The following is a 7,410-nucleotide window of genomic DNA, read 5'->3' on the forward strand; positions in this document are numbered from 1 at the left end:
CTCTTACATAAAATAGAAAAGATGATATTATTCATTGAAGGATTTTTTCATATTATCATGTTTACTATGCTACTAATAGTTTGGCAAAGTATGTTGCAATAAGGTTTTTGCAGATGCGGGATTCAGGTCCTAAAGTTAAAGCTCGGAGTATTAGTGGTTTCTCCTTTTTTGTGAAGACGGGTACTTCCAGAGAGTGGTGCGAGATTTTATGCACAAAAAGAAACTTAAAATGTCTTATTAAGACAGTCATCTCCCTCAGATGAGGAATTGTAAAAAATTTTCAGTTGTTCTGATATCTGATCCCTTAAGGGATCTGGGCTAGACCGGAGGTTTTCTTAGCTCCATTCTTTCCTACTGGTGCCCACACTGAATGGAGTTGTAAAAAATTTCACAAAAGAAATAAAATGCGGCTTTGGCCTTTTATTGATCAAAAAAAAAAAATCGCCAATACACTTGAATAATTTTTCCTTCATAGTGTAACTTTTTTGCCCATACACTTACATATTTTTTCCTTTGAACGAAAAACATTGTCCTCCTACATTACATATTTTCCCCACACAATAATGAATTTTTCGGTAGGATTTTATTGAATATCCTAAAAAAAAATTGCTAATACAAATTAATTTTTTTCCAAATTTGAAATTAAAAATCACTGTCAATATGAAAATTTCTCCCCAAAAATAATGTCTGATTCACCAAGATTTTACACTTTTGCCCAGGGGGTGGTTTCTTAAAGTTATCCCTGATGTAAATATTTAATCTTTTGTTATTGATTTATATGTTATAAGAGAAAATAATGTTGTTTTTAATAATTCGATGTTGAACTTTCATTTTAAAGTTAGTTTGTCACAACATGAACATCGTATTCTTTTTTCTCTATTTTTTAACTCTCAACTTAATGCACTCGTCAATCTTTTACAAGTATACTTTTGTATTTTTAAACTAATAATTAAATATTATTCATATTATTTTCATTAGATGTTAATATGTTTTTAACTATTTTTTAATCTCCTCTGATTAAATACTTGCATATGATGAATAATGATGAACCACTGAGGTCCTAACCAGTACTGAAAGGGGAGGGTGAATCAGTACACACAAAAACTACTACATCAACACTTTGATAAATCAAAACACAGCTAACCAGTTGTCTTCACAATTGAACTTAACCAAAGCTATACCAGTTAAGCAAAAAGACTTTAGACAACAATACTGGTTAAATAGAAATACTTTAGATAGTTTACAGTAGGTCTCAAACCATGAAGATTACTTCACTAGAAGGATTATGCATTAGTTGTACATTGCATGCATATCAAACTTAATCAGATTCACACAATCATCACATGAAAAACTCACAACCCATAACACATAGATTTTTCATGTGGAAACCCAAATGGGAAAAACCATGGTGGAGATGAATACCCAAAAGCTTGTTTTGAACTCTTTTGAAGTCCACTCTATTAGGAGCCTAGTCCGGTTAAAGACTTTACAATAAAGGTGTTAAGGATTACTCGGTTAATGGGTGGCTATACACCCTATTAAAGGTTGAAACCCTATTAAGAGTTACCTCGCTAGAGGATTTGAATAAGTCAATAAACTTGAGCCACTTGGTTAGAGGAATTCAAACAAAGCCTGTTAAAGATACCCAGTAAAGGGATTTTCCATATGTTGAAATGGTTAGAAGACAACAGGTAAAACACCGATCTAAAGATAGCACTACTTGCTAAGGCATATCCTTTTCAGTTCCTCTCTTTTGCAATCACACTCTGCAAATTTCTCACTCAGGTTTGTCAATATCAAATCTCCAATATGCAAACACAAATACAACTTTTGCCAACCACTTCAATTACAAAATTCATCAACCTTATAGATAATAATTAGGTCGGTACCATAAACCCTAAATATTTTAAATATACAGGCAGTCCAATCCTGACCGTTCAAACACATTACATAGAATGAAATGATCTAAAACAGATTTCAAGACATTCTGCATCGTCCAATCTTCACCGCATTTGGAAGTCGATAACCCCTCATGCCTTCTTCACATACCACTAAGAAAAATGTTCTTTCCTGAGGTAGACATTTAATGCATTCTATCTCCATGTGGAGAAACCAAAAAGTAATCCTTCATGTGCACACAACTGACATGGCATCTTGATCCTTATCCTTATTCCATAGAAAACTAGTTACAAGACATCATTGGTTGCACCACATTAGCCAAACAAGTAACCCTAGAGCTGAACTGAGACTACCAACCGATAGTCACACTAGTGAACCCCGACACCGGTCCACTCCATTCTGGTTGACCATAACCACTGCCGATCTCTATGCATACCAGTTCATACTGGTTCAGTTTCTTGATCATCAATGACAACAACTTCTGATCCCATCTTTTGATATTCATACTGGTTCACCTACTTGAGAACTTATTGACATCAATGACAACATACATTATCACCACTTCATGACATGCCAACAATCTCCCCATTTGGCATTGATGACAATACTTCATTGTATCATTTCTCAGTATCAGGATTATTTTGAATAGCATATACCAGTGCAACTATAACATATATCTTTGCCCATATCATATATCTTCTCCCCCTTTGATAGCAATGCCAAAGTGGAGGCACAAGCTTCCGGTCTCCACTATGTTGCTCCCTTATGGAGTAGCATCATTCAACACATCAATTTTGTAGGATCTGACACCGTAGTAGTTGACTGATGTGGAGCACACATCTTTAATTTACTTCATGAAGGGGCAGAACCGCTAATGCACCTCTCAAATAGGCAAATGTAGTCTTCGATAAGGGCTTAGTGAATATGTCTGCTAACTGCTCCTTACTGGAAATATTTTCTAACAAAACTTCTTTATTCTGAACCTTTTCTCTCAAGAAATGATACTTAAGCTCAATATGGTTAGTCCTAGCATGCAATACCAGATTTTTGGAAATATTTATTGCAGTTGTATTGTCACAAAATATACTCATCGGTTCAGATATAATCACCTTGAAGCCATTCAATACATGCTCTATCCAGATTGCTTGAGTGTAGTTGATGAATGCTACCACATACTCTGCTTTAGCTATAGACTGGGAAATACAGCTCTACTTCTTGCTTGTCCATGAGATTATTCTTCAACCAAGGAAGAACGCTCCACTGATTGTTCTCTTCTGGTTGTCCACATTACCTGCCCAATCTGCATCGGTAAACAGTCTGAGATTAAAGTCACCATTGTATGGATACCACAATCCATAGTCAACTGTCCCTTTCAGGTATCTAAGAATCTTCTTAATTGCTACTGAGTGGGACTCTCTTGGACTTTTCTAAAAAGGGGCCACTATGCCCACTACATGAGCAATATCCAGTCTTTTGTGCACCACATAGTGCAGCTTACCGATCATTGACCGGTACTCCTTCTCATCCACTAATGCTATATCATCCTCCTTTGTTAGTTTGTAGCCAGTCACCATTGGTGTTCCAACCGGTTTGCTCTCCTCCATGCCAAAGGTCTTCAATACCTCTTTGACATACTTGGACTGGGTAATGAAGATACCCTATTTCATTTGTTGAATCTGTAGACCAATGAAATTTTTTATCTCTCTAATAAGAGACATCTCAAACTCCTTTTTCATCTCATCTGCAAATGCATGACTCATATCATCATCTTCACCAAAGATTATGTCATCTACAAACACTTCACATATCAAAATATAATCACTTTCAGATTTCAGGTAGATGTTGCTATCCTCACTTGTTCTTTGAAATCCTATCTTCACAAGATGAGAGTGTAAATGTTCATACCATGTCCTTGGTGCTTGTTTCAATCCATACAGGGCCTTCTGTAATCTGCATACCATGTTACTATCTTCTGATAAAACAAACCCATGGTTGCTCAATATACACCTCTTCCTCCAGGATTCCATTCAGAAAAGAAGACTTCCCTTCCATTTGGTATATCTTAAATCCCTTAAATGTTGCAAATGAAACTAGCATTTAGACACCTTCCAATCTAGAAACTAGGGAAAAGGTCTCTCCATAGTCTTCTCCTTCTTCCTGAGCATATCCTTTGCATACAAGTCTTTCCTTGTTCCATATCACTATTCCTTCTTCATTCAACTTATTCTTGAGGACCCATTTGGTACCTATAACATTCTTATGTTCTGGTCTGGGTACCAAGGACCATGTTGCATTCTTCTCTATCTAGTCCAACTCCTCTTCCATTGCCTTTATCCAGTCTTCATTGGTAAGTGCCTCTCTCGTGGTCCTAGGCTCAAATTCTGAAATCATGCAAGATTTTTCTTTCACCTTTCTCCTTGTGAGTATTCCTGCATCTTTGTCTCCTATGATCTGCTTCGGATCATGATGCAGTCTTACATGCCTAGGAATGACCATAGCAGGTTTTTCTTTCTTTTCCTCTTCATTTTTAGCTTCACCTTCTTCTTCACCTACTGGTGCTTCTACTGGTACATAAACACTAAGGTCTTTACTTGTTTCTTTCTCAACTGGTTCCCAGAAGGTTAAACCTGGTTCATCTTCCATTTTCTCACTACTGGTTTTCTCAGGCTTCTCAGGGGATTCATCAACCTTGACATTGATGCTCTCAACAATTTTCTGAGTCCTATTGTTGTAGCACTTGAGAGATTTTCTTTTAGTGGAATATCCCAAAAATATTCCTTCATGACACTTAGCATCAAACTTTCGTAGATGTTCACCTCTCTTGATATAGCATTTACTCCCAAACACTTTGAAATAACTCTCAGTGGGAGTCTTCCCGGTCCAATACTCATAGGGGGTTTTATCTTTACCTTTCTTGTTGAGTACCTAGTTCATGGTATAGACTGTAGTGCTCATCACTTCTCTCCAAAATGTGTGAGAAACATTCCCTTGGATCAACATAGTTCTTGTTGCTTCAAATACAGTCCTGTTGTTTCTTTCTGCTATGTCATTCTGTTGTGGTATCCGGGCAAAAAATTGCCTCTTAATACCATTCTCCTCGCAGTACTTATTGAATTCATCAGAAGTGAATTCACCTCCTTGATCGGTTCTTAGGCATTTTATCCTTTGATTTCTTTCCTTCTCTACCAATTCTCTAAAGGCTTTGAATTTTCCAAATGCCTCAGATTTGTCTTTCAAGAATGTGACCCACACCATTCTTGAGCAATCATCAGTAAGGATCATGAAGTGCCGATCTCCCTGAATGTTTCTTGTTTTCATTAGACCACACAGATCAGTGTGCACAAGATCAAGTAAATTTTCTGTGGAAAAAGACTTACCTTTAAATGTTGAGGAAGACATCTTCCCAAGTTGGCATTCTCTACACAAAACATTCTCTAGTTTGTTTAGAAAAGGCATTCCTCTAATTGCCTTGATCTTACTGGCCTTTACAATATTGTCAAAATTCATATGATAGAGTCTCCTATGCCATATCCAGTTGTCATCAAGTTTCGCCATCAGGCACTGACTAATTTTGGCATTCAGCTGAAACAGGTTTCCTCTAGTCTTCTTACTAGTGGCAATAAGTTCACCACTCTTTCCAATTATTCTATAGACTCCACCTTTGAATTCCAGAATAAGTCCTTTGTCATTCAGCTGAGCAACACTCAAAAGATTATGCTTAAGGCCTTCTACCCAATAGACATCATCTGCACTTCTCATTCCATTCAATGAGATGGGTCCTTTTCCTTTCACCATGCATGGTGCATCATTGCCAAATCGAACAACACCACCATCATATTCTTCAAGAGACAGAAACTTTCTTTGGTCACTGATCATGTGGTGAGAACACCTGCTATCAATGATCCACTAGTTAGATTTTTCAATGTGTGAGACAAGGGCTTTCTAGTTAGACAACTCCTCCTTTACAACCACAAACACTATGTCCTCATTCTCTCCATCCTTATATTCCTCATCGGGAACACCTTCATCCACTACAACAAGACAATTTATCCTACCTACTCCTTTATACTTTCTAAACCTCTCTTGTTTATCCTTATTGTCATTGTTACGATAGTTAATAGCTATATGTCCTATCTTATTGCAGGACAAACACTTCAATGGAAGCTTACCTTTGTATTTTCCAGTGCCTTTTGGAAGTCTCTTGGCAAGAAGAGCTTCAAACTCCATCAGAATCTCCTCATCATCCGCATCTTTGGTTGGCCTAGATTCATAACTAGTACTGACTTCTTTTCCTTTCCTGGATAGTGCGATAGATGCTCTAAAAGCTAACTCAGTCTTTTGAACACTACCATCATAGCTATTCAATTCATATGAAGTCAACTTTGCAATAATAGAGTCTATGGATACTTGGTTTTATCGATAGACCTCAGCTCCTGAATAGCAGCAACCCTGATTGCATAGACCGGTAAAAGTGATCTTAGAACCTTACTAACAACAGTGATATCATCAATTGTTCCACCAATGCTCTTGATTTCTCCAACCATTGTCTTGAACCTTATCCCATACTGCTTAATGGTCTCTCCTTCAACCATCCTGATGTCTTCAAACTTTCCTCTAAGGCTCTCTTCCTCAGCTTGCTTGACAAGTTCATCACCGCCATAAATAGATTCCAATTCATCCCATACTTCTTTAGGATTTTCCTTATCTTGTACATCTATGAACTCTATATCGGACAAGGTGCTAATAAGGGCTTCCATGACTTGCCCATTTTCTTGTATTTCTCTTTTCTGATCATCGGTTAGAGTGCCAGTGGCGATTATGTACGAATTTTCAACATAGCTCCAATGTTGAGCACCGAAACTCTTGATATATATCTTCATTCTATACTTCCATATATTAAATTTATCCCTATTGAACTTAGGACCTTCCCTCTTCATCATTAAAACATGATCTTTTACCTCAAGCGGTTAAGCTTATATCTCTAAGGACCTGGATGAGCTCTAATAGAAATTGATGAATAATGATGAACCACATAGGTCCTAACTGGTACTGAGAGGGGGGGGTGACTCAGTACACACAAAAACTACTGCATCAACACTTTGATAAATCAAAACACAACTAATCGGTTGTCTTCACAACTGAACTTAACCAAAGCTATACCGATTAAGAAAAAATACTTCAGACAGCAATACTAGTTAAACATAAATAATTTAGACAGTCTCAAACCATGAAGATTACTTCATTGACAAGATCATGCATGAGTTGTACCAATAATATAACAACCATTTTAACATTGCATGCATATCAAACTTAATCAGATTCACACAATCATCACATGCAAAACTCACAAACCATAACACACAACTTTTTCATGTGGAAACCCAAATGGGAAAAACCACGGTGGGGATGAATACCCACGAGCTTGTTTTGAACTCTTTTGAAGTGTGCTCTATTAGGAGCCTATTCTGGTTAAAGACTTTACAATAAAGGTCCTGTTAAGAACTGATCCTG

Source organism: Cryptomeria japonica, chromosome 7 (genome assembly GCF_030272615.1).
Source record: "Cryptomeria japonica chromosome 7, Sugi_1.0, whole genome shotgun sequence".
In the NCBI taxonomy this organism is placed as follows: Eukaryota; Viridiplantae; Streptophyta; class Pinopsida; order Cupressales; family Cupressaceae; genus Cryptomeria; species Cryptomeria japonica.